This window comes from Gossypium hirsutum, chromosome A11 (genome assembly GCF_007990345.1).
Source record: "Gossypium hirsutum isolate 1008001.06 chromosome A11, Gossypium_hirsutum_v2.1, whole genome shotgun sequence".
NCBI lineage: Eukaryota > Viridiplantae > Streptophyta > Magnoliopsida > Malvales > Malvaceae > Gossypium > Gossypium hirsutum.
In genome coordinates this window covers 67,267,745-67,294,438 of record NC_053434.1, presented here as the reverse complement: position 1 = coordinate 67,294,438, position 26,694 = coordinate 67,267,745, and positions in this window count along the sequence as shown.

The window sequence follows — 26,694 nt, the reverse complement described above, 5'->3', positions numbered from 1 at the left end:
TTTGGAAAATTTTATCATTTCGATAGTTAATTAATCAAAAGGACTAAATCGCGTAAAGTGCAAAGTTGTTTCTATAAGCTAAAGTATCAAATAGCTATAGAACTTTAAAGTGGAAGTCCTTGTATGGTAAATAGACCATTAAAGGTGATAATGGATGTGCATGGCTTGACATAGTGTAATTTTAAGTTAGTAAGGGTAATTTTGTAAATAAGTAAAAAGATAAATAAAATAAAATAAACAAGTTTTCATCTTTAATTTCTCTTCTCCAGCCAAAAATGCAAAAGAAAGAAGCCATGGAAGCTGGAAAATTCAGCAAAATAAATCCCTTGCATGTAAGCCCCTAAATTATTAGTTTCTTGTAATTTTATGTTTTTGAGATTGTTCCAACTAGATCTAGCTAGCCTGTACATTCGATTTTGAAAACTGTTAAAGATTTTAGTGTTTCCATTGATGCATCTTGTGATGTTTGATGTTGGATGATGAATTTGGAATGTTTATTTATATTTAAAAGTATTTTGTTAAGCGATTTTGATAAATTTTCAATTAGAGACTAATTGTTAAATAATAAATGTGATTTATATTCTTATGTCTTATGTGTTATACATATCGAGCAGGTGTGGAACGAAATGAAATGCAAATGAAAATAAAGTATTTGGAAGAGTTTAAAGTTGTTTAAAATGTTACTATGCTAGAGATAATAGGTATAGTGATACTGTAGATTTACTCATTTGTGAGTTGTGAATTTGGTTTCATGAATCGTGTGTATCGGTATAAATTCATATTGGAAATGCATTGATTTGATTAAAGTTATATATGAACTTACTAAGCATTCGTTGCTTACAATGTTATTTTTCCTTTACTTTCAGAATAGTGGAAGCTCGATCGGTTGGAAGCTCGTTGGAGATTTAGCACCCTATCCAGCGATTATATCGGTATATGTTTATGTCTTGGTTAAGCTTATAATGGCATGTATAGGTATTCTGATTAATATTGGTCTATGTGTTTGAATGTCGAATGCCATTTGACTTGTTGATGTAACAGCCCAAATTGACCCTAGTCGGGAAGTGGTTTCGGGACCACAAACCGAGTTACAAGAAAATTATTTAATTTAATTGCATATATTAAAGTTGGTAGTGTATGTGTGGAAGTAATAAAGGTCTAAAATTAGCCTTAGAATGTGGATTTTCATGAAAGGACTTAGTTGAGAAATTTAGAAAAAGATGATAGATAAATTGAAAGGATTAAATAATAACAAGGTGAGAAAGTTTGGTTTGCATGTCAAGGTGCCCAATTCTTGATAGGTGGCCGGCCAAGCATGGTTCCATTCCTCCAAGTTTATGTTGTTTATTATTTAATATTGGTAAGTAGATTAGAAATAAAGAAGTGAATTAAAAAGAAAAAAGGATGAATAAAATAAGGAGAAGAAGGAGTGTTCATCCTTTTCCTTACCACAATAGCCGTACCTAAAGAAAGAAAAAAGAAGAAAGTGAAGCAAAGGCATTCGGCCTTTGAATGAAGAGGAGTTAGTAAATTTGTTAATTTTTCTTTGAAATAATAGTGTTTGGGTTAATCATCACGTTTTCTTACCTAGCCATACTAAATTTTGAATTTAGGTGTTGATGGAGCTTTCGGTTATGGTATGTGTGAGAAGAACTTGATTTTTTCTTACCTTTAAGTTTTGATGGATAAAGAAACAAAAGGTTGTTGATGAAAGAAATTAATGTGTTAAGAGATTATATGAAACTTATTCATGTTTATGTATGTTATATGCATTGAAAATGGTTGATGATTTTGGAGGTGATTAGCTTGAATCGCCATGGTATATCCATAAACACGATCTATGCTTGTTATGTTACTCATGGTTAAACAATTCGCCTATGACATTCGGCCATGATGGTTGTATTTCTTTGATTCGTTTTGATGCTTTAGGGTATTGAGGTTGATTATAGATGAGTGAGTTTCTTGATTTAAAATTTGATGGATGCTAAGCTAATTAGGCAACCAAAGGTTCAATATTTTGCTATGTGGTCATATATGCATTTCGGCCATGGTCTTGTTTGAATTTGAGATTTGTAATGTGATTTTCCTAAATTGTCTATGAATTTTTGGTTGTTGATTCCATGGTGATGGTATATTGATCCATGACTTGAATCCATGAAAATTTAGTAAGGTTGCATTCGGCAACTTGCTTGGAATTAAAATTGATGTCTAAGCTTAGGTGATTTCGATGATATATATATATTCATAAGTATATTTAGTTGATTCGGCTTTGGTAGTTGCATGAGGTTATTAGCCGAATATACTAACATACATATACATGTGAAATTGGATTGTAAATATTTAACAAGGTGGTTAAACTAGTTAAATTATTGATTTAGCTCAAGGAGTTAAAGGAGGTGAATCGAGCAAAGGCAAAGAAAAGGTTATCGAGCAGCCGAGTTGGAACCGTCTTACCCAACACGAGGTAAGTCATTAAGCATGTAGTTGGTGTTATTTCAAATGGTCATAATGTTTATGTATTGATGCTGAATGGAATGAATAAATATACATATATATATGCATGTACGTATATGATGATGAAATTGTGAATGAAAAGAAAAGAGGTAAGATGTACTGAGTTGTTGATCTCGGCACTAAACGTGCGGGATAACCATTTATGACCATGAGATTGGCGCTAAGTGCGCGGGATTAAATTGTATAGCACTAAGTGTGCGATATGACTATGTTGCACTAAGTGTGCGAAATGAATATGATGCACTAAGTGTGCGAATTGACCATGCGGCACTAAGTGTGCGAGTTTGACTATGTAGCACTAAGTGTGCGATTTGATTACGTAGCACTAAGTGTGCGAGTTGATTATATAGCACTGAGTGTGCGGGCTCAATATACATTCGTGAATCATTATGGACACTATGTGTGCGACACTATTGAGTCGATCGCGACAGCGGATCGGGTAAGTGTCTTGAGTACATGGCTAATAGGTGCTATGCTTATACTTGGTGTTGAGCTCGGTAAGTTGAACCTATGTGACAAATATACTTGAAGTCACGTACATAAAATTTATCGTAGAATGGGTGAAAGGCCGTTTAGTTGTATGTTTGTAACGAAAATAAAATGATTTATGGAAATGCCTCGAATATCCTATTGATGAGTATGTGGATTGTGAATGCATAAATTGGTATGAAATTGAATCGATAGGTTGGAGGAACTATGGTATGGTTCGGTATGGATGGAGTAAATTGTCTCGCTCCATTTTGTTTCCTCTTGTGATAATGTTATTGATGGATGGTAGTGCATTGCTTTTGACTTACTGAGTTATAAACTCACTCGGTGTTTCCTTGTCACCCATTATAGGTTGCTTGGACTCATCTATTTTTGCGGGGTCAGGCCGTCATCGAAGTCATCACACCGGATAGCAAGTTTTGGTATTTTCTTCTTAGTTGGCTTAGAAGAACATTTTGGCATGTATAAGCTATTACGTTGTGTTTGAATTTTGGCATGTAAACTTTAAGCCATGCGAAATGGCACGAATGTTCGATGAGTTGGATCAAGGGTAGGCATGAGATGGACCTAGTTACTTTCGTAACAGATGCTGCAGCAGCAGTGTCATGAGATTGAAAATCACTAAAATAGTAGGAGTGGAATTAATTGATGAATAAATTATGTAATGAAGCTCGATGAGTCTGCTTCATAGAAGTAACGAAAAGATCATATGGCAGTATATTAAGAGATAATCAGATTATTGTGGGACAGGGCCAGAACGGTTTCTGGATTCCCTGCTCCGACTTTGGAAATTCATTATAAATTAACCAGAGATAATTAGGGGTCGTACCATATATGTACAGATTCCTCTTTGAGTCTAGTTTTCATAGAAACAAACGGCATCAGTATTGAAGCCCCGTGTAGGGAGATATCCAAGTCGTAATGGCAAAGGTCAGTGTAGTCGACCCCTGCAACTTGGGAGACTTTGACTAATAAACTGTACTAATTGGCCTGACCAAAAATTCTAGAAAAAAATACATAGATAGGCACATGAGTCTATTTTCTGGGAAAAATTACGAAACTGATTTTCAAGTTACGAAACTCAAGATATGATTTTTAAAACGACTAGTACATAGATTGGGCAGTGTCTGGAAAATAAATTTTGTAAGGGGTTAAAGTCAGTTAACACCTCGTGTTCGACTCCGGTGTCGGTTTCGGTTCGGGGTGTTACATTGTATTGGTATCAGAGCTATGGTTTAGTCGGTTCTAGGACTACCATAGCACGTATGAGTCTAGCTATACATGCCTTAATGTTAATGTTTAAAAGGGTGATGACTTTGACGGTTGAAATGTTTTGTTTTGATTAGTAAATGGATCCCGGTGAAGAAAGAACCCTAGCGGATGACGTTGAGAGCGTAGCGGCTGCTCCTGCACAAGGGACGCCGCCTGTTGAACCTCAGTCATCTGCGAATAATCAAGGTGAGGGGGCTAAACAAGCCTTCTTTACCATGATGAATGAGTGGGTCGCGCAATATGCCCGAACCAACCCGGCTGTCCAACAATTCCCAAATTTGAATAATCCACCCCAAGAGCCTGTAATGCCATCAGTCGCTGATCCTGTGAGGCTGAGTAAGCCACCTGTAGACTTGATTAGGAAGCGTGGGGCCGAGGAGTTCAAGGCCATAGTAACTGATGATGCCGAAAGGGCCGAGTTCTGGCTTGATAATACCATTCGGGTGTTCGATGAATTGTCATGCACACCCGATGAATGTCTAAAATGTGCTGTATCTTTGTTGCGAGACTCAGCCTACTATTGGTGGAGGACCTTGATTTCCATAGTCCCGAACGAGCGAGTAACTTGGGACTTCTTTCAAACGGAATTCCGGAAGAAATTTATTAGCCAACGGTTCATTGATCAGAAGCGTAAGGAGTTCTTGGAACTCAAGCAAGGCCGTATGACTGTATCTGAATACGAACATGAATTCGTAAGACTCAGTAGGTATGCCCGGGAGTGTGTAGCTGATGAGGTTGCTATGTGCAAAAGATTCGAGGAAGGATTGAATGAAGATTTAAAGCTACTAATGGGTATTTTGGAAATAAAGGAATTCGTAACACTAGTCGAACGAGCCTGCAAGGCGGAAGAACTTGGAAAGGAGAAGAGGAAGGCTGAATTTGAAGCTAGAGATTATCGTAAAAGATCGACGGGTAAAGCTCCGTTCTCAGCTGTAAAGAAGTTCAGGGAGGACATTAATAAGTCGAGGGCGACTGCGGGAATTTCCATCAGGGCAAGACCATCGATGGGCTCCCGAGCTACTTCGGTAGCTAGTGTGGGCAATAATCGTCACGAGAAACCTGAATGTCCCCAATGTGGAAGACGACACCTAGGTGAATGTTGGGGCAAGTCTACTAGCAGGGCCTGTTACGGATGCGGTTCGAAGGACCACTTCATTAGAGATTGCACGGAGCTGGATGAGAAGAATAAGATTCAAGGTGCAAGACCTAGTGGAGTGACATCTAGAGGTAGACCACCGAGAATTTTAGGAGGCAGGGGTGGTAGTCAGAGGGGGGCCTCTGATACGGCCGATCGAGCCGAGAACCGTACTCCTGCTAGAGCTTATGCCATTCGCGCACGAGAGGAGGCATCCTCCCCCGACATCATCACTGGTACCTTCACTCTCTTTGATACTAATGTGATTGCATTAATTGACCCTGGTTCTACTCATTCATATGTATGCGAAACCTTAGCAACCAGTAAGACTCTACCTGTTGAGTCTACTGAGCTCGTAATTCGAGTATCAAACCCTTTGGGTCAATGCGTACTTGTTGATAAAGTGTGTAAGAGATGCCCTCTAATAATCCGAGAATCCTATTTTCCGGCCGATTTGATGCTTTTGCCGTTCGACGAGTTTGATGTTATTCTTGGTTTGGATTGGTTAACCGCGCATGATGCGGTTGTGAATTGCAAAAGCAAGACTATCGATTTGAGGTGCGCAAATAACGAAATAATCCGAGTTGAGTCTGCGGACTTAAGGGGTTGCCAGCTGTAATATCAGCAATGTTGGCCCAGAAATATGTAAGGAAAGGGTGCGAAGCATACCTCGCGTATGTACTTGATGACAAGGAGTTAAAAAGGAAACCCGAATCGGTGCCGGTGGTCTGTGAATACCCGGATGTTTTTCCTGAAGAGTTACCGGGTTTGCCACCTATTCGGGAGGTAGAGTTTGGCATTGAGCTTGTACCTGGAACTACACCAATTTCGATCGCTCCGTATCGTATGGCACTAACCGAGTTAAAAGAGTTGAAAGCTCAGTTGCAAGAATTGACGGATAGAGGTTTCGCTCGACCGAGTTTCTCACCTTGGGGTGCACCAGTATTGTTCGTGAAAAAGAAGGACGGAACCATGAGGTTGTGCATTGATTATCGTCAACTGAATAAAGTGACGATAAAGAATAAGTATCCGTTACCGCGTATTGATGATCTGTTCGATCAATTAAAGGGAGCATCGGTGTTTTCAAAGATAGATTTGAGATCGGGTTATTATCAGTTGCGGATTCGAGATTCGGACGTACCCAAAACTGCTTTCAGAACGAGGTACGGTCACTACGAGTTCTTAGTGATGCCGTTTGGGCTCACTAATGCCCCTGTGGTGTTTATAGATTTGATGAATTGGATCTTCAGGCCGTATTTGGATCGGTTCGTAGTTGTGTTTATTGATGACATCTTGGTCTATTCAAGAGATGAGACCGAACATGCTGAGCACTGAGGCTAGTGTTGCAAATTTTGCGGGATAAACAGTTATATGCTAAGTTCAGTAAGTGTGAGTTCTGGTTAAGAGAGGTTAGCTTCTTGGGTCATGTGGTATCCGCATCGGGTATTCGGGTTGACCCGAGCAAAATTTAAGCCATACTTAACTGGAAGCCTCCGAGAAATGTTACTGAAGTCCGGAGCTTTCTAGGGCTCGCCGGTTATTACTGACGATTTGTCAAATGTTTCTCGATGATAGCCACACCAATGACGAAGCTACTTCAGAAGGACGTTAAGTTCGAATGGACGGAGAAATGTCAGAAAAGCTTCGATCAACTGAAAACTCATCTGACTGAAGCTCCAATTTTGGTGCAACCCGAATCGGGTAAAGAGTTTGTCGTTTATAGTGACGCATCCCTACTTGGGTTGGGTTGCGTATTGATGCAAGAAGGTCGAGTTGTGGCCTATGCGTCGAGACAATTGAAGCCACACGAGAGAAATTATCCGACCCATGATCTCGAACTAGCCGCCATTGTGTTTGCATTGAAAATATGGCGACATTATTTGTTTGGTGAGAAGTGCCATGTGTTTTCGGATCACAAAAGTCTCAAATATTTGATGACTCAACGAGACTTGAATCTGCGACAAAGACGTTGGCTTGAGTTGTTGAAAGATTACGAGCTTGTCATTGATTACCACCCGGGAAAGGCTAATGTGGTTGCGGACGCCTTAAGCCGAAATCACTGTTTGCTTTGCGAGCGATGAATGTACACTTGTCTGTTCTACCTGACAATGTGTTAGTAGCTGAATTAAAAGCCAAACCATTATTGACTCATCAAATTCGTGAAGCTCAGAAAGTCGATGATGAATTGGTTGCAAAATGAGCTGAGTGTGTTCCGAACAAGGAATCGGAGTTTCAGATTGATGATGATGGTTGTTTGAGGTTTAGAAGTCGTTTGTGCGTTCCAAGGAATTCGGAACTCATTCCGATGATCCTGAACGAAGCCCATTGTAGCCGAATGTCAATTCACCCGGGGAGCACGAAAATGTACAACGACTTGAAACGTCGGTTTTGGTGGCATGGTATGAAGCGAGACATCTCCGACTTTGTTTCGAGATGTTTAATATGTCAACAAGTGAAAGCGGAACATCAAGTGCCTTCAGGGTTACTTCAGCCGATCATGATACCCGAGTGGAAATGGGACCGAGTCACAATGGACTTTGTGTCCGGACTGCCATTGTCCGCAAGTAAGAAGGATGCGATTTGGGTTGTTGTTGATAGGCTGACTAAGTCGGCTCACTTTATCCCCGTGCGTACGGATTTTTCATTGGATAAACTAGCCGAATTGTATGTTTCTCAGATTGTGAGATTACATGGAGTACCTATTTTATCGTGTCGGATAGAGATCCGAGATTCACCTCGCGATTTTGGAAGAAATTGCAAGAAGCTTTGGGTACCAAGCTGCATTTTAGCACCACTTTTCATCCCCAAACCGATGGTCAATCCGAGCGGATAATTCAGATACTCGAGGATATGCTGAGATGCTGCATCCTTGAGTTTAGTGGTTCATGGGAACGGTATTTACCTTTGATTGAATTCGCTTATAACAATAGTTTCCAATCAAGTATTAAGATGACACCTTACGAGGCTTTGTACGGTCGTAAATGCCGTACGCCATTGTTTTGGACCGAGCTCGGTGAAAGTAAAATTTTCGGAGTTGATTTGATTAAAGATGCCGAACAGAAAGTAAAGGTAATCCGTGAAAGTCTGAAGGTAGCCACAGATCGTCAAAAATCGTATGCGGATCTGAAACGGAAGGACATTGAATATCAGGTGGGAGATAAAGTGTTCCTCAAAGTTTCGCCTTGGAAAAAGGTACTCAGATTTGGCCGTAAAGGCAAGTTGAGCCCGAGATTCATTGGGCCGTACGAAATTTCCGAACGAGTGGGGCCGGTTGCATATAGATTGATTTTGCCTCCTGAACTTGAAAAGATTCACGACGTCTTTCATGTTTCGATGCTTCGGCGCTATAGATCTGATCCTTCGCACATAATTAGTCCGTCGGAGGTTGAAATTCAGGCTGATATGAGCTATGAAGAAGAACCGATTCGTATCCTAACTCGTGAAGTGAAAGAGTTGCGAAATAAAAGGGTTCCGTTGGTTAAGGTGTTGTGGCTTAAACACGGGATCGAGGAAGCAACCTGGGAACCCGAGAGCTCGATGAAAGAATGATACCCAAACCTATTTACCGGTAAGATTTTCGGGGACGAAAATTTCTTAAGTGGGGGAGAGTTGTAACAGCCCAAAATTGACCCTAGTCGGGAAGTGGTTTCGGGACCACAAAACCGAGTTACAAGAAAATTTATTTTAATTTTAATTGCATATATTAAATGTGGTAGTGTATGTGTGGAAGTAATAAAGGTCTAAAATTAGCCTTAGGAATGTGGATTTTCATGAAAGGACTTAGTTGAAAAATTTAGAAAAGATGATAGATAAATTGAAAGGAATAAATAATAACAAGGTGAGAAAGTTTGGGTTTGCATGTCAAGGTGCCCAATTCTTGATAGGTGGCCGGCCAAGCATGGTTCCATTCCTCCAAGTTTATGTTGTTTATTATTTAATATTGGTAAGTAGATTAGAAAATAAAAGAAGTGAATTAAAAAGAAAAAAAGGATGAATAAAATAAGGGAGGAAGAAGGACTGTTCATCCTTTTCCTTACCACAATAGCCGTACCTAAAGAAAGAAAAAAGAAGAAAGTGAAGCAAAGGCATTCGGCCTTTTGAATGAAGAGGAGGTTAGTAAATTTTGTTAATTTTCTTTTGAAATAATAGTTGTTTGGGTTAATCATCACGTTTTTCTTACCTAGCCATACTAAAATTTCGAATTTGGAGTGTTGGATGGAGCTTTCGGTTATGGTATGTGTGAGAAGAACTTGATTTTTTCTTACCTTTAAGTTTTGATGGATAAAGAAACAAAAGGTTGTTGATGAAAGAAATTAATGTGTTAAGAGATTATATGAAACTTATTCATGTTTATGTATGTTATATGCATTGAAAATGGTTGATGATTTTGGAGGTGATTAGCTTGAATCGGCCATGGTATATCCATAAACACGATCTATGCTTGTTATGTAACTCATGGTTAAAACAATTCGGCTATGACATTTAGCCATGGATGGTTGTATTTCTTTGATGTCGTTTTTGATGCTTTAGGGTATTGAGGGTTGATTATAGATGAGGTGAGTTTCTTGATTTAAAATTTGATGGATGTTAAGCTAATTAGGCAACCAAAGGTTCAATATTTTTGCTATGTGGTCATATGTGCATTTCGGCCATGGTCTTTGTTTGAATTTGAGATTTGTAATGTGATTTTCCTAAATTGTCTATGAATTTTTGGTTGTTGATTCCATGGTGATGGTATATTGAATCCATGACTTGAATCCATGAAAATTTAGTAAGGTTGCATTCGGCAACTTGCTTGGAATTAAAAATTGATGTCTAAGCTTAGGTGATTTCGATGATGATATATATATATTCATAAGTATATTTAGTTGATTCGGCTTTGGTAGTTGCATGAGGTTATTAGCCGAATATACTAACATACATATACATGTGAAATTGGATTGTAAATATTTAGCAAGGTGGTTAAACTAGTTAAATTATTGATTTAGCTCAAGGAGTTAAAGGAGGTGAATCGAGCAAAGGCAAAGAAAAGGTTACCGAGTAGCCGAGTTGGAACCGTCTTACCCAACACGAGGTAAGTCATTAAGCATGTAGTTGGTGTTATTTCAAATGGTCATAATGTTTATGTATTGATGCTGAATGGAATGAATAAATATACATATATATATATGCATGTACGTATATGATGATGAAATTGTTGAATGAAAAGAAAAGAGGTAAGATGTACTGAGTTGTTGATCTCGGCACTAAACGTGCGGGATAACCATTTATGACCATGAGATTGGCGCTAAGTGCGCGGGATTAAATTGTATAGCACTAAGTGTGCGATATGACTATGTTGCACTAAGTGTGTGAAATGAATATGATGCACTAAGTGTGCGAATTGACCATGCGGCACTAAGTGTGCGAGTTTGACTATGTAGCACTAAGTGTGCGATTTGATTACGTAGCACTAAGTGTGCGAGTTGATTATATAGCACTGAGTGTGCGAGCTCAATATACATTCGTGAATCATTATGGACACTATGTGTGCGACACTATTGAGTCGATCGCGGACAGCGGATCGGGTAAGTGTCTTGAGTACATGGCTAATAGGTGCTATGCTTATACTTGGTGTTGAGCTCGGTAAGTTGAACCTATGTGACAAATATACTTGAAGTCACGTACATAAAATTTATCGTAGAATGGGTGAAAGGCCGTTTAGTTGTATGTTTGTAACGAAAATAAAATGATTTATGAAAATGCCTCGAATATCCTATTGATGAGTATGTGGATTGTGAATGCATAAATTGGTATGAAATTGAATCGATAGGTTGGAGGAACTATGGTATGGTTCGGTATGGATGGAGTAAATTGTCTCGTTCCATTTTGTTTCCTCTTGTGATAATGTTATTGATGGATGGTAGTGCATTGCTTTTGACTTACTGAGTTATAAACTCACTCGGTGTTTCCTTGTCACCCATTATAGGTTGCTTGGACTCATCTATTTTTGCGGGGTCAGGCCGTCATCGAAGTCATCACACCGGATAGAAAGTTTTGGTATTTTCTTCTTAGTTGGCTTAGAAGAACATTTTGGCATGTATAAGCTATTACGTTGTGTTTGAATTTTGGCATGTAAACTTTAAGCCATGCGAAAATGGCACGAATGTTCGATTGAGTTGGATCAAGGGTAGGCATGAGATGGACCTAGTTACTTTCGTAACAGATGCTGGCAGCAGCAGTGTCATGAGATTGAAAAATCACTAAAAATAGTAGGAGTGGAATTAATTGATGAATAAATTATGTAATCGAAGCTCGATGAGTCTGCTTTCATGAGGAAGTAACGAAAAGATCATATGGGCAGTATATTAAGAGATAATCAGATTATTGTGGGACAGGGCCAGAACGGTTTCTGGATTCCCTGCTCCGACTTTGGAAATTCATTATAAATTAACCAGAGATAATTAGGGGTCGTACCATATATGTACAGATTCCTCTTTGAGTCTAGTTTTCATAGAAACAAACGGCATCGGTATTGAAGCCCCGTGCAGGTAGGTATCCAAGTCGTAATGGGAAAAGGTCAGTGTAGTCGACCCCTGCAACTTGGGAGACTTTGACTAATAAACTGTACTAATTGGCCCGACCAAAAATTCTAGAAAAAAATACATAGATGGGCACATGAGTCTAGTTTCTGGGAAAAATTACGAAACTGATTTTCGAGTTACGAAACTCAAGATATGATTTTTAAAAAGACTAGTACACAGATTAAGCAGTGTCTGGAAAATAAATTTTGTAAGGGGTTAAAGTCAGTTAACACCTCGTGTTCGACTCCGGTGTCGGTTTCGGGTTCGGGGTGTTACAGTTGAGTTTTGGTATATTGATTGTATAATGGAAATGTTTGGCATGTATATGAGTAGCCTTGCTATGGTTAATGTTTGGCTTGTTTGTTTGAATGATAAAATATGAAATGGTACTTGATTATGCATATGGTATATGTGCTTTATGATATGCGATATATGTGGTAATTTGGTACATTGTTATGTATAAGTATTTTAGTTAATTGATATTAGTTAAAGAATAGCATTTTGGTACCAAATGGGTTGTATTTTGGTAAGTAAGATTTATGGTATGTATGGGTGCAAATCAAATTAGACGTTAGTTGTTTATTTTGACCAAATGGAGTACTTGGTGATACATGTTTATAAGTTGTTATTTGAGATACCTATGTACATATTGGTTGAGTATGGTTATACTATATGTATAAAGCTAGATTATGCATGATTTTGGTGCCTTGCTATGGCTGGTATACATGTGCATTTTTTACTGTAGGTACATGCTTTGTTGGGTGACAAAAATGATTTGTAAAATAGTCTATTTTCGTCCACATAGGGAGAGACACGAGCATGTGTCTCAGTCGTGTGTGACACATGACCAGGCAGCATGGTTGTGTGTCTTCTATAGTTTTTAAAGGGTACATAGCCTACCACACGAGCATGCCGTGTGACCCAAGTTAGTGAGTTACACGGGTACGGACACGGGTTGGGACACAACCATGTGTCCCTATTTTGGATGCCTACACAACCGAAGACACGGGCGTGTCTCTTGACTGTATGAGTCACACGACCTTGCGACCCCTGCAGTTTTTAAATTGTCATATTTTCCCTAAAATTTCTATATGTTTTTTATTTAGTCCTGATTTGTTTATAATGTGTTTTTAGGGCCTCGAAGACTCGTATAAGGGAGAATATGTATGCTATTGATTGGTTTTGCTCTGATTGATTATATGGATTAAATGTTTTAAAATTTTTTATAGTTTTGAAATGTAAATTTCGGTAATTCTCCATAATTCTATTCTGACGATGGATACAGATTAGGGGTGTTACAATCCACCAGTATATAATGCTATCTTTGTTGGACCAATAATGAATACGGTTGATCTGCCTTAATTTTATATAGCAAATTAAGCCTTTTTTGAGACTTAATGGGCTTGTACTTAAGCATTTTATGCCTTTATTTCATGCTTTTTAGTATTTATTATATTTTACTTTAGAATTCAACTTTATGCACTGGACCACAATGGTAAAATATTGCCTTTTGGAGTTCAATAATTAATTTGAGTTTGTGAAGGAGGTGACCAAGGCAAAAAATTGAAGAAATATTGTTGTTGTGTTTTAGGTCACGACACCAAATCCTTGGTGTTGTGATATTGAAGCTTTCTCACCCTGAGAACTTGAACTTCGACAACAACACATTGTAGGTGACCTAGTGATGGAATTGCAACATCGAATAGTGTGAATCTCATGATCTGACATAATTTGATATGTCAAATTAGGCTCTCTAATACACTCAACGAGCTTATTCTCAAGCAATTAAGGGTCTTTTCTTTGCTTTTGTCGAGTTTTAACTTCTACCATTAATAAACATTTTTTGGCCTAGTTTTCCCCTTTTTGAGACCCAAATTGGCAAAACGGTGTCATGGGGAACCTAACAAGGTGTTTAAGTTGATTAAGAAAGATGATGATGACCCAAACTCGAGAAAAACATCCTGCAGAGTGGATGCTGCAACATTGATTTTATGAAAATCATGACACCGAACCTCTTCACCGCATGGATACAAAACTTCAACATTAAATCAACATGGAGCCTACTGATGAGAAAGTCGTGACACCGAGGGTAAGATGTCTCAACACTAATCCAAAGTTGTTATTCTGAGTCTTCGAGGTCGTGATATCCTCAGAGGTGTTGAAATAATGAAATTAGAGTCACCATCAGTGATGTCACGACACCAGTGTTAGGATGTCGTGGCACTGGTAGCAAGCTAATTTCGTGTGTTTAATGTACCTAGTTTTGGTAAAATTTTTAATAGAATGGAACTAAGCTTGTGGTTTCATGCTTAAATTTTATTAGGGATGCAGTTGGAGTGCCTAAGGTCAAAAACAAGCAAAATCAGGATGAATTGAAACAAAAAGAAAGACAATGTGCTGAATTGAAAATTACAGGATTATTTTTGGGTTGATAAAAAAATAGATTTTTTGACTTTGTCAAATCCTATATTTAGAAAAAAATATGATTTTGTGTTGGTTGTTAAACATGATTTTAGGAGAAAATCATGCTAAATGAGCTCTTGAGAAGTCTATAAAAAGCCTTTTATATTGTGGCATAAAGATGTACTGGAAAATGATTGAATTTAGAAACAAGCAATTTGCCATTTTTTTTCTTTTCTTTACCTTGGTGCAATTATTCTTTTAGCCCCCTCACCTTTCTTCACCTAATATCTTCCATTAAAAATTCACACTACTAATCCAATCAAGCAAGACTAATTTCATGCTAAACTAATCTCCATTTAGCCTTAGGTCGGTCATCATTTCGATCGAGAATCATGAGATATGAACTTGCGCAAAAACCTTACAATACGGTCTTCATTATCTTTCCGAAATATAGGATAGTCATAGTCGTCCCTTAAAGTTAATTCAATTTTTATTCAAAAAGAGTGTGTTGGGTTGGAGTTGTTTGGCGTACAGTTGGGAAAATGATTCAGTCATCTACCACTTTTGGGTTCCCATGAAAAAATTGGCGTGTCTAGGCGGGAAAGGGCTAGTTGGATTTTGTTAAAGGAGATTGTGGTCTAATTTAAACGACCCACGTGGTTGAGGTTGTTAATTTGAGTTGGGCTCCTTTAGATCACAAGGCTATCGAGATATTAAATTACAAACAAGTCGTGGTTAGATAGTTTGTAAGGGTTGGCTTGTAGGTCGCACTAGAATCAACTATACAAGGAAGAGTTGGCGGTTGAGGTGTCCTTGGTTGCTATAACCAACTTGTCGTTTGGAAGGAAAAATCTATTTTCAATGATCGATTCAAGACTGGAATTTACTGAGTCTAAGGCTAAGAATTCACATATTTGATTTCCTAATTTAATTTCAATTGTTTAATTTTATTTTGTAATTATCGTTCTATTCATTTTATTATTTTAACCTTTACCAACTAAAATCCCCTTTTATTTATTTTTCAATTTAGCATGCAATAAGTCGTGGGCACAACAACTACCATGACTTTAGAAACTAGTCACATAAGAACAATATTAGGAGTCCAAGTCTCTGTTGGATTGACTCTACTTCTCTATACTACTGTTTACTTTAGTTAGAGTGTAGGAAATTTTTATTTGGTGGTTTTGACAACCATCAGACACCAAGACCTCCCACAAGCATGAGTTTACCATCATATAGGATGTTGTGACACTGATGCCTAGGTCTCATAGCACAGCTACTTGATAAGGATAAAATTGTTGTAGGGGTAGCCTTTTGTCCAATACCATCTCAAAACAAAACACAACTTCTAGGGGCATCTTTGTCTAAATTTTGAGATTGTATTAATCTGTTAAAAATACTTTTGGCTGAGCATTTTAAAGAAGCCAACTTTATCTTTACTTTCTATCATATTTTTAGCTAAGTAGTTAGTCTCTTTCATCTTTTAGGGTTTAGTTCTTAGCTTTTTTTTAGTTGGTTTAGTTGGTAGTTTAGTTATTTTCTACTATAACTCTTGTATTAATTGCACTTTGGTACTCAAAACTTACTTTGTATTGGCATTTTCATCCAAAGCCTTTAATATATTTCAGCTCCATTTTCTTTTTCAAGTATAAAAATCTGATTTGTACTGGTATTTGCACCTTTATTGTTGCTATCATCATCTTCTTCAAGCAACCACTAAGAAATTTATAAACTTTCTTTAACTCTACTCTTGTGATTATTTTAATGTATGATTTGAGTATGTGTTGGGTTGTTATTTGTATGAAAATGATGTTAGGTAACTAAATCTATGGAGTTGATTGACGGAAATGTTATTTGGTTAGTTTTTGGTGTAAGGACAAAATTGGAAAAATTGGACTAAATTGAATAAACTTAAAAATTAGAATTGATACCTTAAGGTGAATATTTAGATAGGTAAGACCAAGAGGAGATCCTATTAAGCACCAATTTGGTTGTCCCAAGCTAGTTTGGTGAGGTCGAGAGATAAGCTAGACTAAATCGTTTAATTTGGTAAAATGGTGACCGTGAGGTAAATTGAGCCAATTAGAGGTTTCAGTCTTTTTAGATCCCTAATATAAAGACTACTCAACAAAATGGAAGCCCACCGACTGCTTGTGTGTCTTGAGTTGTTATCTACATAATTTTAGTTTTTTTACAATTTGGTCCTTCTTAGTGTTAGTTAGTTAATTTAATGTAATTACCCTCAATTATGAATTTTCGTAATGCTGTACTTAGTGAGTAGTTATCTAGACTTCCAATTTGCATTATTTTTGCATATTGGTCACTTTATCCTTGAAATCTCTTGTGTTCTATCATTCAGATACTTGGGTGTTCCATTGTAACACTACAAACATTACAACTTGACCTGTCATACTTCCACGATACTACTAGATATTTAGAGTTAATTGTGTTGATTCATAGCCCTGGTGCACATACTCTGGGGTATGATTATCGCGACATCGAGCTCCATGGTCGCAATAATGAGTTCTTAAGGTCATGACATCGAGGTTAGTCACCAAAGTTGTGAAAGTCCAACCATCCAAAATTAGAATCACGACACCAAGGACTAGGGTCGTGCCACCAAAACTGCCAAAAATCTTTGGGAGTAAACTGTTTGCAACAATGCAATACCAAAGTTTTAATGGTGCGATATCGAGGCTTGACGCGACAAATTATGCAAGCACATCCCTCAATCAAAACAAGCTAAATCAATTGCAAAGTAGGGGAATTTTTGTCTATCTTAGGTTTAAATTGTCAGAACTATGTAAGTTACTTTTAAAACATGTTTTAAGGAGCTTTTGCATTAGATTAATTTAGGTTTTAGTGGTTGCTTCTTATTTTAGATAGTTTTTTTTGTATTTTTTTCATCTTTACACACTCAAAGGTATATATGAACCTGTTGTATCTTTTAGTTTTTACACCAAAATTAGATAGATTTTTAGCTTAGTTTTTGAATCCAATATCAATAATTCTATAATTAGGTTGTGGAATCTTTTGTTTACACATTACTTCAACAATCTAGTCAAGGACTACGTTGCAAATTCTTAGTATTTCTAAACTTTGTCAATTTTTGTGTGAGTTTAATTATTTTAATGAATATAAAAATGATTGGGTGTTTGATTGAAAAAAACAATGATTGGGTGTTGTTTGTTGAGTGTGGGCATGCACTAAATTCCTATAGTAGTTGATTAAATGAAATGTTAATTAATTAAATATAAGGTTAGAGACTAAATTGAATAAACATAGAAATTTGGAATTGACAACTCTAGGTGAATAAATAGATAAGTGAAATTGAAAAAAGACCTTATCGAGCATATATTCATTTGTCCTTATTTAGTCTAAGTGATATTGAGAGATTAATTGGACTAAATCGTAATTTGGTAAATTAGTGACCAAGAGGTATAAAGTAATCCAATAATAAAATTATTCAGTTTGGTTCACTAACCCGAGAATTAATTATTAAATCAACTACTACATTTTTGTTTTATTATTTCTATTATAATTTTAGAAATTTTACAATTTAGTCCTTAGCTATTATAGTAGTTTAAATAATCAATTTCATGATTTTTCATACTACACCTTTTAGACATTAGCTAGCTAGACTTACTAGTTTTCAAGCTTATTATTGTTAATGTTAGATCTAATGCCCTAAGTATATTCATTTGAACACTTGTAATTTTTTCAAATAGATTGGTTAATAAAATTATTCATGAATTACATTAATACCCTTTGTATATTGTCTTCATGTGGTTTTTGCACGTAAATTAAAATAGAAGCAAATATTAGCCCACTGGTTGTCTAATATTTAAACTAATACTAAGCGGTATAATGTACTCAGATAGTAATACAGAAAGGCATCTTATTTTAGTAGATGAATCTAAATATGTTGTTATTCTAATCGAAAATGAGCAAAATGATTGAAAAAATAATATGTCGTCTATCAAGTCCAATTGGAGAGATGTGTTTTATTGGGCATTGGAGCGAATGACTCCTAGAAGATAAAGTTTAACAACCTGTTTTACTCAAATCAAAATAGTGGTTTTGGGACCACAAATACAAGGTCAAATTATTTGTTTTATTATTATTTTAATGTTCATAGCATGATTGAATGATTGTGTGAAAGTTTCGCGAAGAAATTTTATTGTTTGGTTGGTTAATTAGGTAAAAAGGACTAAATCGTGTAAAGTGTAAAAGTGATGTTCTAATAGCTAAAGGTGTCTAATAGCTATAGAACCTTAAAGTTAAGGTTCTTAAGTAAAAATTAGACCATTATTATGATAGTAGATGATAATGGCATGGCATAAATGAAATTTTGAATTAATTTAAAGGTTAATTTTGGTATTTGATGATTAAAGGTTATTTTAATTAACACAAAACAAAAAAATTTAAAGCATCATCTTCTTATGCCGATTTTTGAGGAGGAAGAAAGACAATTTCTTTAGGATTCATTTGGCCAAGCTTTCCTAGCTCATTAAAGTACGGTTTTTGTCCCGTTTTTAATGACTTCTACGTTTTTGAGATTGTTGCAGCTAGTACTAGCTAGCCCAGGGACTATTTTGCAAAACTGTTAAAGATTTTGAATGATGCAATTGATGAATACATGTGTATTTTGAAGTTTTTGATAGATTATGAATGATAGATATACAAGTTTTGTTAAGTGATTTTTAGTGAAAATGCAAAATAAGGATTAAATTGAGAAATGTTGAAACTTTGTAATTAATATGTGAAATAAATGAAAAATATGGGCTGTTAGGGGTATAATAGTAATTCGGCTAGCATGGGTAAATTTGGAATTTCATTAATTTGTATTTTATGAAATAAGGACTAAATTGTGAAAAATGTGAAATATTAGGGGCAAAAGTGCAAATGTGTTTTAATGTGTTTTGGACTAAGTTGAATGAATAGATGATTGAATAAGTCAACTTTGAATATATTTAGATCAATAAAGGAGAAATACAGATTTATATCAGGGAAAGAATAAAGTTACGAAATAGTCAACTTGATTCACCGCTTTAGCATCCGAGGTAAGTTCGTATATTATAATTTCATTTCAAATGTATTCTATATGCTTTGATACAACAAAAATTTTGATTATGTGACTAAGGATAAGTTTGGAAATGGTTAGATGATAATTTGACAGTTGGAATCCCAGTTGAAGTCAGAAATAGTTTAGGATACTAGTGACTTGTTATTAGGGGATACAGTGAGTTGGCTTCGGGCCATGATATAGCGCTTCGGGTGCGAGATAAATCGATTTGTCTTTGGGCCATGCATATCGGCTGATTTGGCTTCGGGCCATGATATTAGTATTTCGGAGATAAGTTACCTTGATTTGGCTACGGGCTAGTGCTTTTATATAGCAAATGGATCCTGATCGAGTCGTAGCGGAAGATGTCGAAAGCAATGCAACTGCTCCTGTGCAAGGGACGGCACCATCCGATTTCAGACCAACTATGAGTAGCCGTGATGGTGAGGCTAGACAAGCCTTCTATTAGATGATGAATGATTGGTTCACCCAATATATTAGAACCAATCCGGCTGTACAACAACCTCCAGCTTTGTTAATTCACCACAAGCTCCTGTTAGGCCATCAGTGAACCCGGTTCAGATATGTAAGCCTTCGGTAGATAAGATTAGAAAGTATGGGGCTAAAGAGTTCCGAACTACAATGAACGGTGATGCTAAAAAAGCCGAGTTCTGGTTAGAGAACACGATAAGAGTGTTTGATGAATTATCTTTGTAACATCCCAAAATAGAGCCTAAATGGAACAGTGGTTACAAAACCGTGAATCCGAGGTAGAAAAGTTTATTCCGATTAATTTTTATAATTTCTCGAGTGATTAGATGCATGTGTTAGAGTATCGACGGAAAATTTTATAGATAGCATGCTTAATTTGCCTACTAGGGCTTAATTGCAAAAGTTGATAAATATGAGTTTTAGATGCTAAAGGATTAAATTGAAGAGTTTAATTGAAGTAGAGGTCCTTAAATGGTAATTAGACCATTAGGTTTTCATGGACAAAAATGGACAGACATAGATAAAAATAACTAAAGTTTTAATGAAGGGTATTTTAGTCATTTGGTAATTAAAAGATTAAAAAAGGAAAAAAGATGGCAAAATGTGCCCAACTTCTTCCTTCGGCTGAAATTTCAAGGGTTCTTCATAGATAGGGTTTTATCAAGCTTCAAAGCTTCACAGTAAGTGATTCCAAGCCCCAATTTTAATGTTCTTTATGTTTTTGAAGTCTCGTAACTTGATTTAGCTTAATCTAGCAATAATTTAACCTAGGGTTCATATTTGGAAAAATACCTATAGGTGAAATGTGTTTATTTTGATGTTTTATGATAGAATATGAAGCTTGAAATTATGTTAAACGACTTGAGCTAAGCGATTTTAAGCGAAAAAGAGTAAAATGACATAATCGGTAAAAATACCTAATGGTCATAAGTACATGTTAGAGTGGGAATTTGATGTTGCCGTAGGTAAATAAATTATCAGCATGTCATAAAACATAAGAATTAGGGATAAAGTTTTATTTTCGAGCCTTGGGGAAAAAGTGTAAATATGCCAAAGTTTAGGGGTAAAATCATAATTTTTCCAAAGATAGAGTTAAGGACTGTTTTGATAAATGTGAATATTAAATACGTTAAATTTTCTATTATAGAACAAGAAGAACGAAATTCGGGGTTAGACCGAAGAAATAAAAAGGTTGAGGACTAAATCAAAATATTTGATTGTATTTTGTATCGAGGTAAGTTTGCGGTAAATAAATGCAATGTTCTATTATTTATAATTAATGATGTTATTTTTTAGCATCTATATATTTATTTTGTAAATTTATTTCTTGATGATTCATGTAAGAATTGATGGAGAAATGATACTTAAAAGTCCCGGTTGAACCTTAGGAATGTGTAGGATACAAATGTCATGACATTAGGGTTTAAGGATACCATGTAAGACCATGCCAAGGCATGACATTGGTAAGTTTTACAAGGCAAGGAAATCATGGAAGACCATGTCAAGACCTGGAATTGATAAACTACTATAAGGCAAAGATCCCATGTAAGACCATGCCAAGGCATGGCAATCGTGAGTTCATAAGGCAAGGGTACCACGTAAGACCATGTCAAGACATGGCAATGGTAAGTTTAAAAAGGAAAGGTACCCATGTATCCTTAGTATTCTAATGGTTCAACGGAAAATTCAAAGAGTGTACCAAAGGGAAGGTAAGATAAGTCCATGTTTGAAAGGTTCAGGTTATCTTGATAATTCATTTAGAATGTTGTTATTTATTTACATGAAAACTTACTAAGCTTTATGCTTGCTCCCTTTCTTTTGTCTCTTTTTTATAGTACCGCAAAGCCAACTCGAAAAGTTGTAAGGACATCAAAGATCGCCCCACACTATCAACGAGCTATCTCAGTATTTTATAACTAGAAATACTTTAAGTTATGGCATATATAGGGACTTGGCAATTTTGTGTGTATGTCCTTATGATATGATTAAAGAATGGTAGGTGAATACTATTATCTTATGATATAGCTATATACGAACATGTTTTGGTATTATGTATGCCTAAATGAGGTTTGATACAAAGAAACAATGAAAGAGTAAGAGTTGGCCATGGAATAGTTACGAAATAGCAACAGTGATGTGGATTTGAAAAATCACTAAAAATTATAGAAATGGAATTAAATGGTGAATGAGATATTAACTTAAATATTATTGAGTCTATTTTCATAGGAAAGAAACAGAGCAACGAAAGGAAGTATATATTCTGAGATATTTAAATTTCTGTAAGACTGGTTCAGAGTGACCTGTGATCCCCTGTTCCAAATTCGGAAAATCACTAGAAATTGGACACAAATAATTATAAGTAAAAGTTTATATTTATAGATTTCTTAGTGAGTCTATTTTTATTATAAACAAACAGAAACATTATTCAATTTTATTATAATGAGATAATAAATTTTTAGTGAAGAGTGGTCAAGTCTGCTGAACTGCAAAATAGGGAAACATTTAAAGAATAAACTGTACAAATTTGCCAAACCAAAAATTCTGGAAAATTTATGGTAAGAAGATATATGAGTCTAGTTTTAGGAAAATTTATAGATTTAAATTTCAAGTTTCGTAACTTGAGTTATAATTAATTTAGTGACTGTTATTTAGATGGATAGTTTTATTATGAATAGTGAAATAAATTGTTTTGATTTGTGTAAGTAATCGGAAAATTTTTAATGCTCCCAGTTTGGTCCCGAACCATTCCAATTGTACGTTTTTGGGCCTCAAGGGCCCTTTTTAGAGATTTATTGGATGAATGTGAGCAAATTAATTTTTTTTAAAAGTAATTTTTTTATGCCCCGAACAAGTAAGATAAGTCTGGAAACCCCTCGTGCTCGACTCCGTCGATGGTCTCGAGTAAGGGGTGTTGCAGCTTTTGAGTCTTGAGGAATGTATAAAATGTTATGTTTCGCTTCTAAGAGATACGGCGTACCACTGGTGGAAAACTTTGATATCAGTAGTTCCGAGTGAACGAGTCACCTAGGACTTCTTTCAAGCTGAATTTTGAAAGAAATACATCAGTCAAAGATTCATCGATCAGAAACGTAAAGAGTTTCTCGAGCTTAAACAATGTCGTATGTCTGTCACAGAATACGAGCAGGAATTTGTAAGGCTGAGTCAATATGCTCGTGAATGTGTATCTTCTGAGGTAATAATGTGCAAAAGATTTGAAGATGGTTTGAACGAGGATATCCGTTTGCTAGTTGGGATTCTTGAAATTAAAGAATTTGTTGAGCTTGTTGAACGAGCATGTAAAGCTAAAGATCTCGGGAAAGAGAAAAGAAAAGCTAATTTTGAAGCTAGAGAGGTACGAATGAGATCATGGGGAAAGTCATTTCAGTTTGCATCAAAGAAATTCAGAGATGGTAATAGCCGTTCAAATGCTAATGTGGGGCATTCGAATAGAGATCATGCTAGATTACAGTCGAACTTCAAAGCTCCAGCTACATCCGTTGCCAGTGTCGGAAATACTAAATTTGATCTCCCTGTCTGTAAACATTGTGGTAAAAGACATCCCGATAATTTTAGATTGTATGATCGGGCTTGTTTCATATGTAGATCATTAGACCATTTTATTCGTGATTACCCTGAATCTGTTAAGCAAGAAAGTGTACAAAATTTGAGACCGAGTGGCAATGCTTCTCATGGTAGACCTCCCAGAAATACATGAAATGTAAGTGGCAGCCAGAGAGGGAAAAAAGTTACAACTATTAGATCCGAGGCTCGGGCACATACTAGAGGCTATGCTATTCAAGTTCGTGAGGAAGCTTCATCGCCAGATGTGATTACGGGCACATTTACTCTTTATGATACTTTTGTGATTGCTTTGATAGATCCTGGATCGACACATTCGTATATATGCATGACCTCAGTGAACAGTAAGACTTTGCCTGTAGAGCCTATTGAATTTGTAATTTGAGTTTCGAACCCCCTAGGCAGATCTATTTTGGTTGATAAAGTCTGCAAGAATTGTCCGTTAATGTTTCGAAACATTTGTTTTCTGGATGATCTGATGCTGTTACCTTTTGATGAATTTGATATAATTCTGGTATGGACTGGTTAACTTTGCATAATGTTATTCTGAACTGCAAATGGAAAACTATTGATTTCAGATGCAAAAATGATGAAATAGTCAGAATTGAATCTAGTGATTTGAATGGATTCCCTGTTGTGATATCTTCGATGAAAGCTTTGAGTATTGTGAGAAAGGGTTGTGGAGCCTATTTTGCTTATGTAATTTATTTAAGAGTGTAGAAAAGAAAGTTAAATCTGTGCCTGCTGTCTGTGAGTTCCCTGATGTATTTCCTGAAGAACTTCAGGGATTACCTCCGATTAGAGAAGTTGAATTGGCATTGAATTGGTACTGTAACACCCCAAACCCGGCCCAGACGTTATGGCCAGATCTGACGTGTCACATGGACTTACGACTTAGTATGCATTCGTTGGTTTAAGTGATTGGGGTGGTCTTTGTAAAAACAGCAGTTGAATGAAAATCCAGTTTATCAATCTTTAGGCTATCCATTTGTTGTGCTTGTTGAGTCTTGAAAACATTCATTAATTTTGAAAACCCGCGCAGCATATCACTAGCAGTTTCGTCATAGTGTAAATATAATCAGAAAATAAAACCATAGCGGAAAAAAAAATTTAAATAGTGGCCTTATTACAACTTAAAACCCAAAATTAAATCAGAATATAAAAATAATAAAAATAAACTAACTTAGAAAAACCAACTTTGCAGATGATGTGGCCACTCCGAATCCCTCACAGCTCCAAGCCCACTATGGTTGGGGATTTCCTACAGAGATGAAAATAAAGGGTGAGTTCGGTAAACTCAGTGTGTAACATAACCCAACCATAGCCCAAAACAGATCAAACCTCAGAGCCAGACTTATCTGGGCCTTGGCCCAGTACAGAAATCAGATTGAAACCCATAGGCCCATAGCAGATACAGAACAAATATATCATGAATGCAGAAATCCCAACCCAAATCGATCCATAACACCCCCGTACCAACCTTACACCATGTGGGGAGACTACTCGACCCACCCAACTACTACACAACACAGAAATTGCAGCGAGGCTGCTAGATATTGTGACGAAGTCACCAGATACAGATATTGTGGCTAGGCCACCAGAACAGATATATATGTGGCGAAGCCATCAGATTGCAGCGAGGCTGCCAGTTATTGTGACGAAGTCACAAGAACAGATATATGTGGCGAGGCCACTAGATTGCAACGAGGCTGCCAAAACGCTTCCTCCATCAATATAAACCCATGTCCCATGCAACAGAAATAATATGTCATGGCATACGTATACAGAAACAGAACATCATAAGTTTCAGAAAAAAATAACCCTAGAGGTAAAATTGTAATTTTGCATGCATAAGGATATTTCAGTAATTATTACCTATTGCTAAGCTTTCATGCTCACTCTAAAGTTTACCAAATAATTAGAAGTACTTACCTCGTCTTTTTACCAAAGTGGGCCAACGCCCATTGGCCCGTTTTCGGCCCATTAAGCCCAAAAATACCGTTGTGCACGAAAATGCATACTCTGCACTCTAATCATCCAAATACACCGTATTCATTAACAACTGTCTCACGAGCGCTCACACGCTCGCGTGTTCACAAAATACCAACGTTTCGGTATTTCAGCTTTTACCGATTCAGTCTAAGGGAGGGTGTCGTTTACACACCTAGTTGATGACGATTGATGACGATATCTCCCACGCGATAATCCTCTAATCAATCACTAACACATTAGACTTATGAATTAACGGAAACTAACATAAATCCACGTCAACTAACCCAATCATCACACAAGTTAGTTATTTACGCACGAGGGGAAAAATAGTCATTTAACACCCTAGGGGCAAAATGCTAATTTTACCCCACAAGGGTATCTCGGTAATTCAACCCTACAGGGGTATTTCGGTATTTATACCCTACAAGGGTATTTCAGTAATTCTATCCTACAGAGGTATTTCGGTAATTCTACTCTACAGGGGTATTTCAATAATTCTACCCTACAGACCCATTGGGACCACATGGCCCATTTCAGCCCATCGTGGCCCGAAATAGCCGTCTTACTGCTAGAGTAACGAGAAATACACACCTGTTAGGAGACTGTAGTTAATCCGCGCTCCAAACACTCATAGTTGACGCCCAACTCAAACGAACACGTCACAAAACGAAAGGGATCAGCCAAGAAGGGTATGCCTACTCTCCTCATGGTTTGCTCTATTTAAAGCAAGCTCTCCATCTACTCTTATGTTAGCTTCCCGATGTTGGATCCCTCCATCACCAGAGTTTAAAACCAACACCAACCCTTGTCGTCCCAACATAGAAAAATAATCAACCTTTGCGTGCCAAGGGATTCGAACCAAAGTCCTCTCACATGCCAACTCACGCCACCACCACTAGGCCATCAACTCATTTGTGTCATAAATCCAACACATTAAACTTTAAAGCGCACCTACTTGCTTCAGATTTATTGAAAAGAAAAACCAAAATATATTGCAAGAGCCAAGACTTGAACCTTGGACCCCTTGCTTCCTCTATGGCGTCACTTCCTTGTCCCCTAAGTGGCGCCACCTTGCCACTACACCACACTCTTTTCTGTGTCATCCCTTACCCCTTTACTATTAAAAGCCCAAACGCCAATTGCATCATCTGTTCATAAAATTAAAATTCTGAAGACTACCACGGATTTAA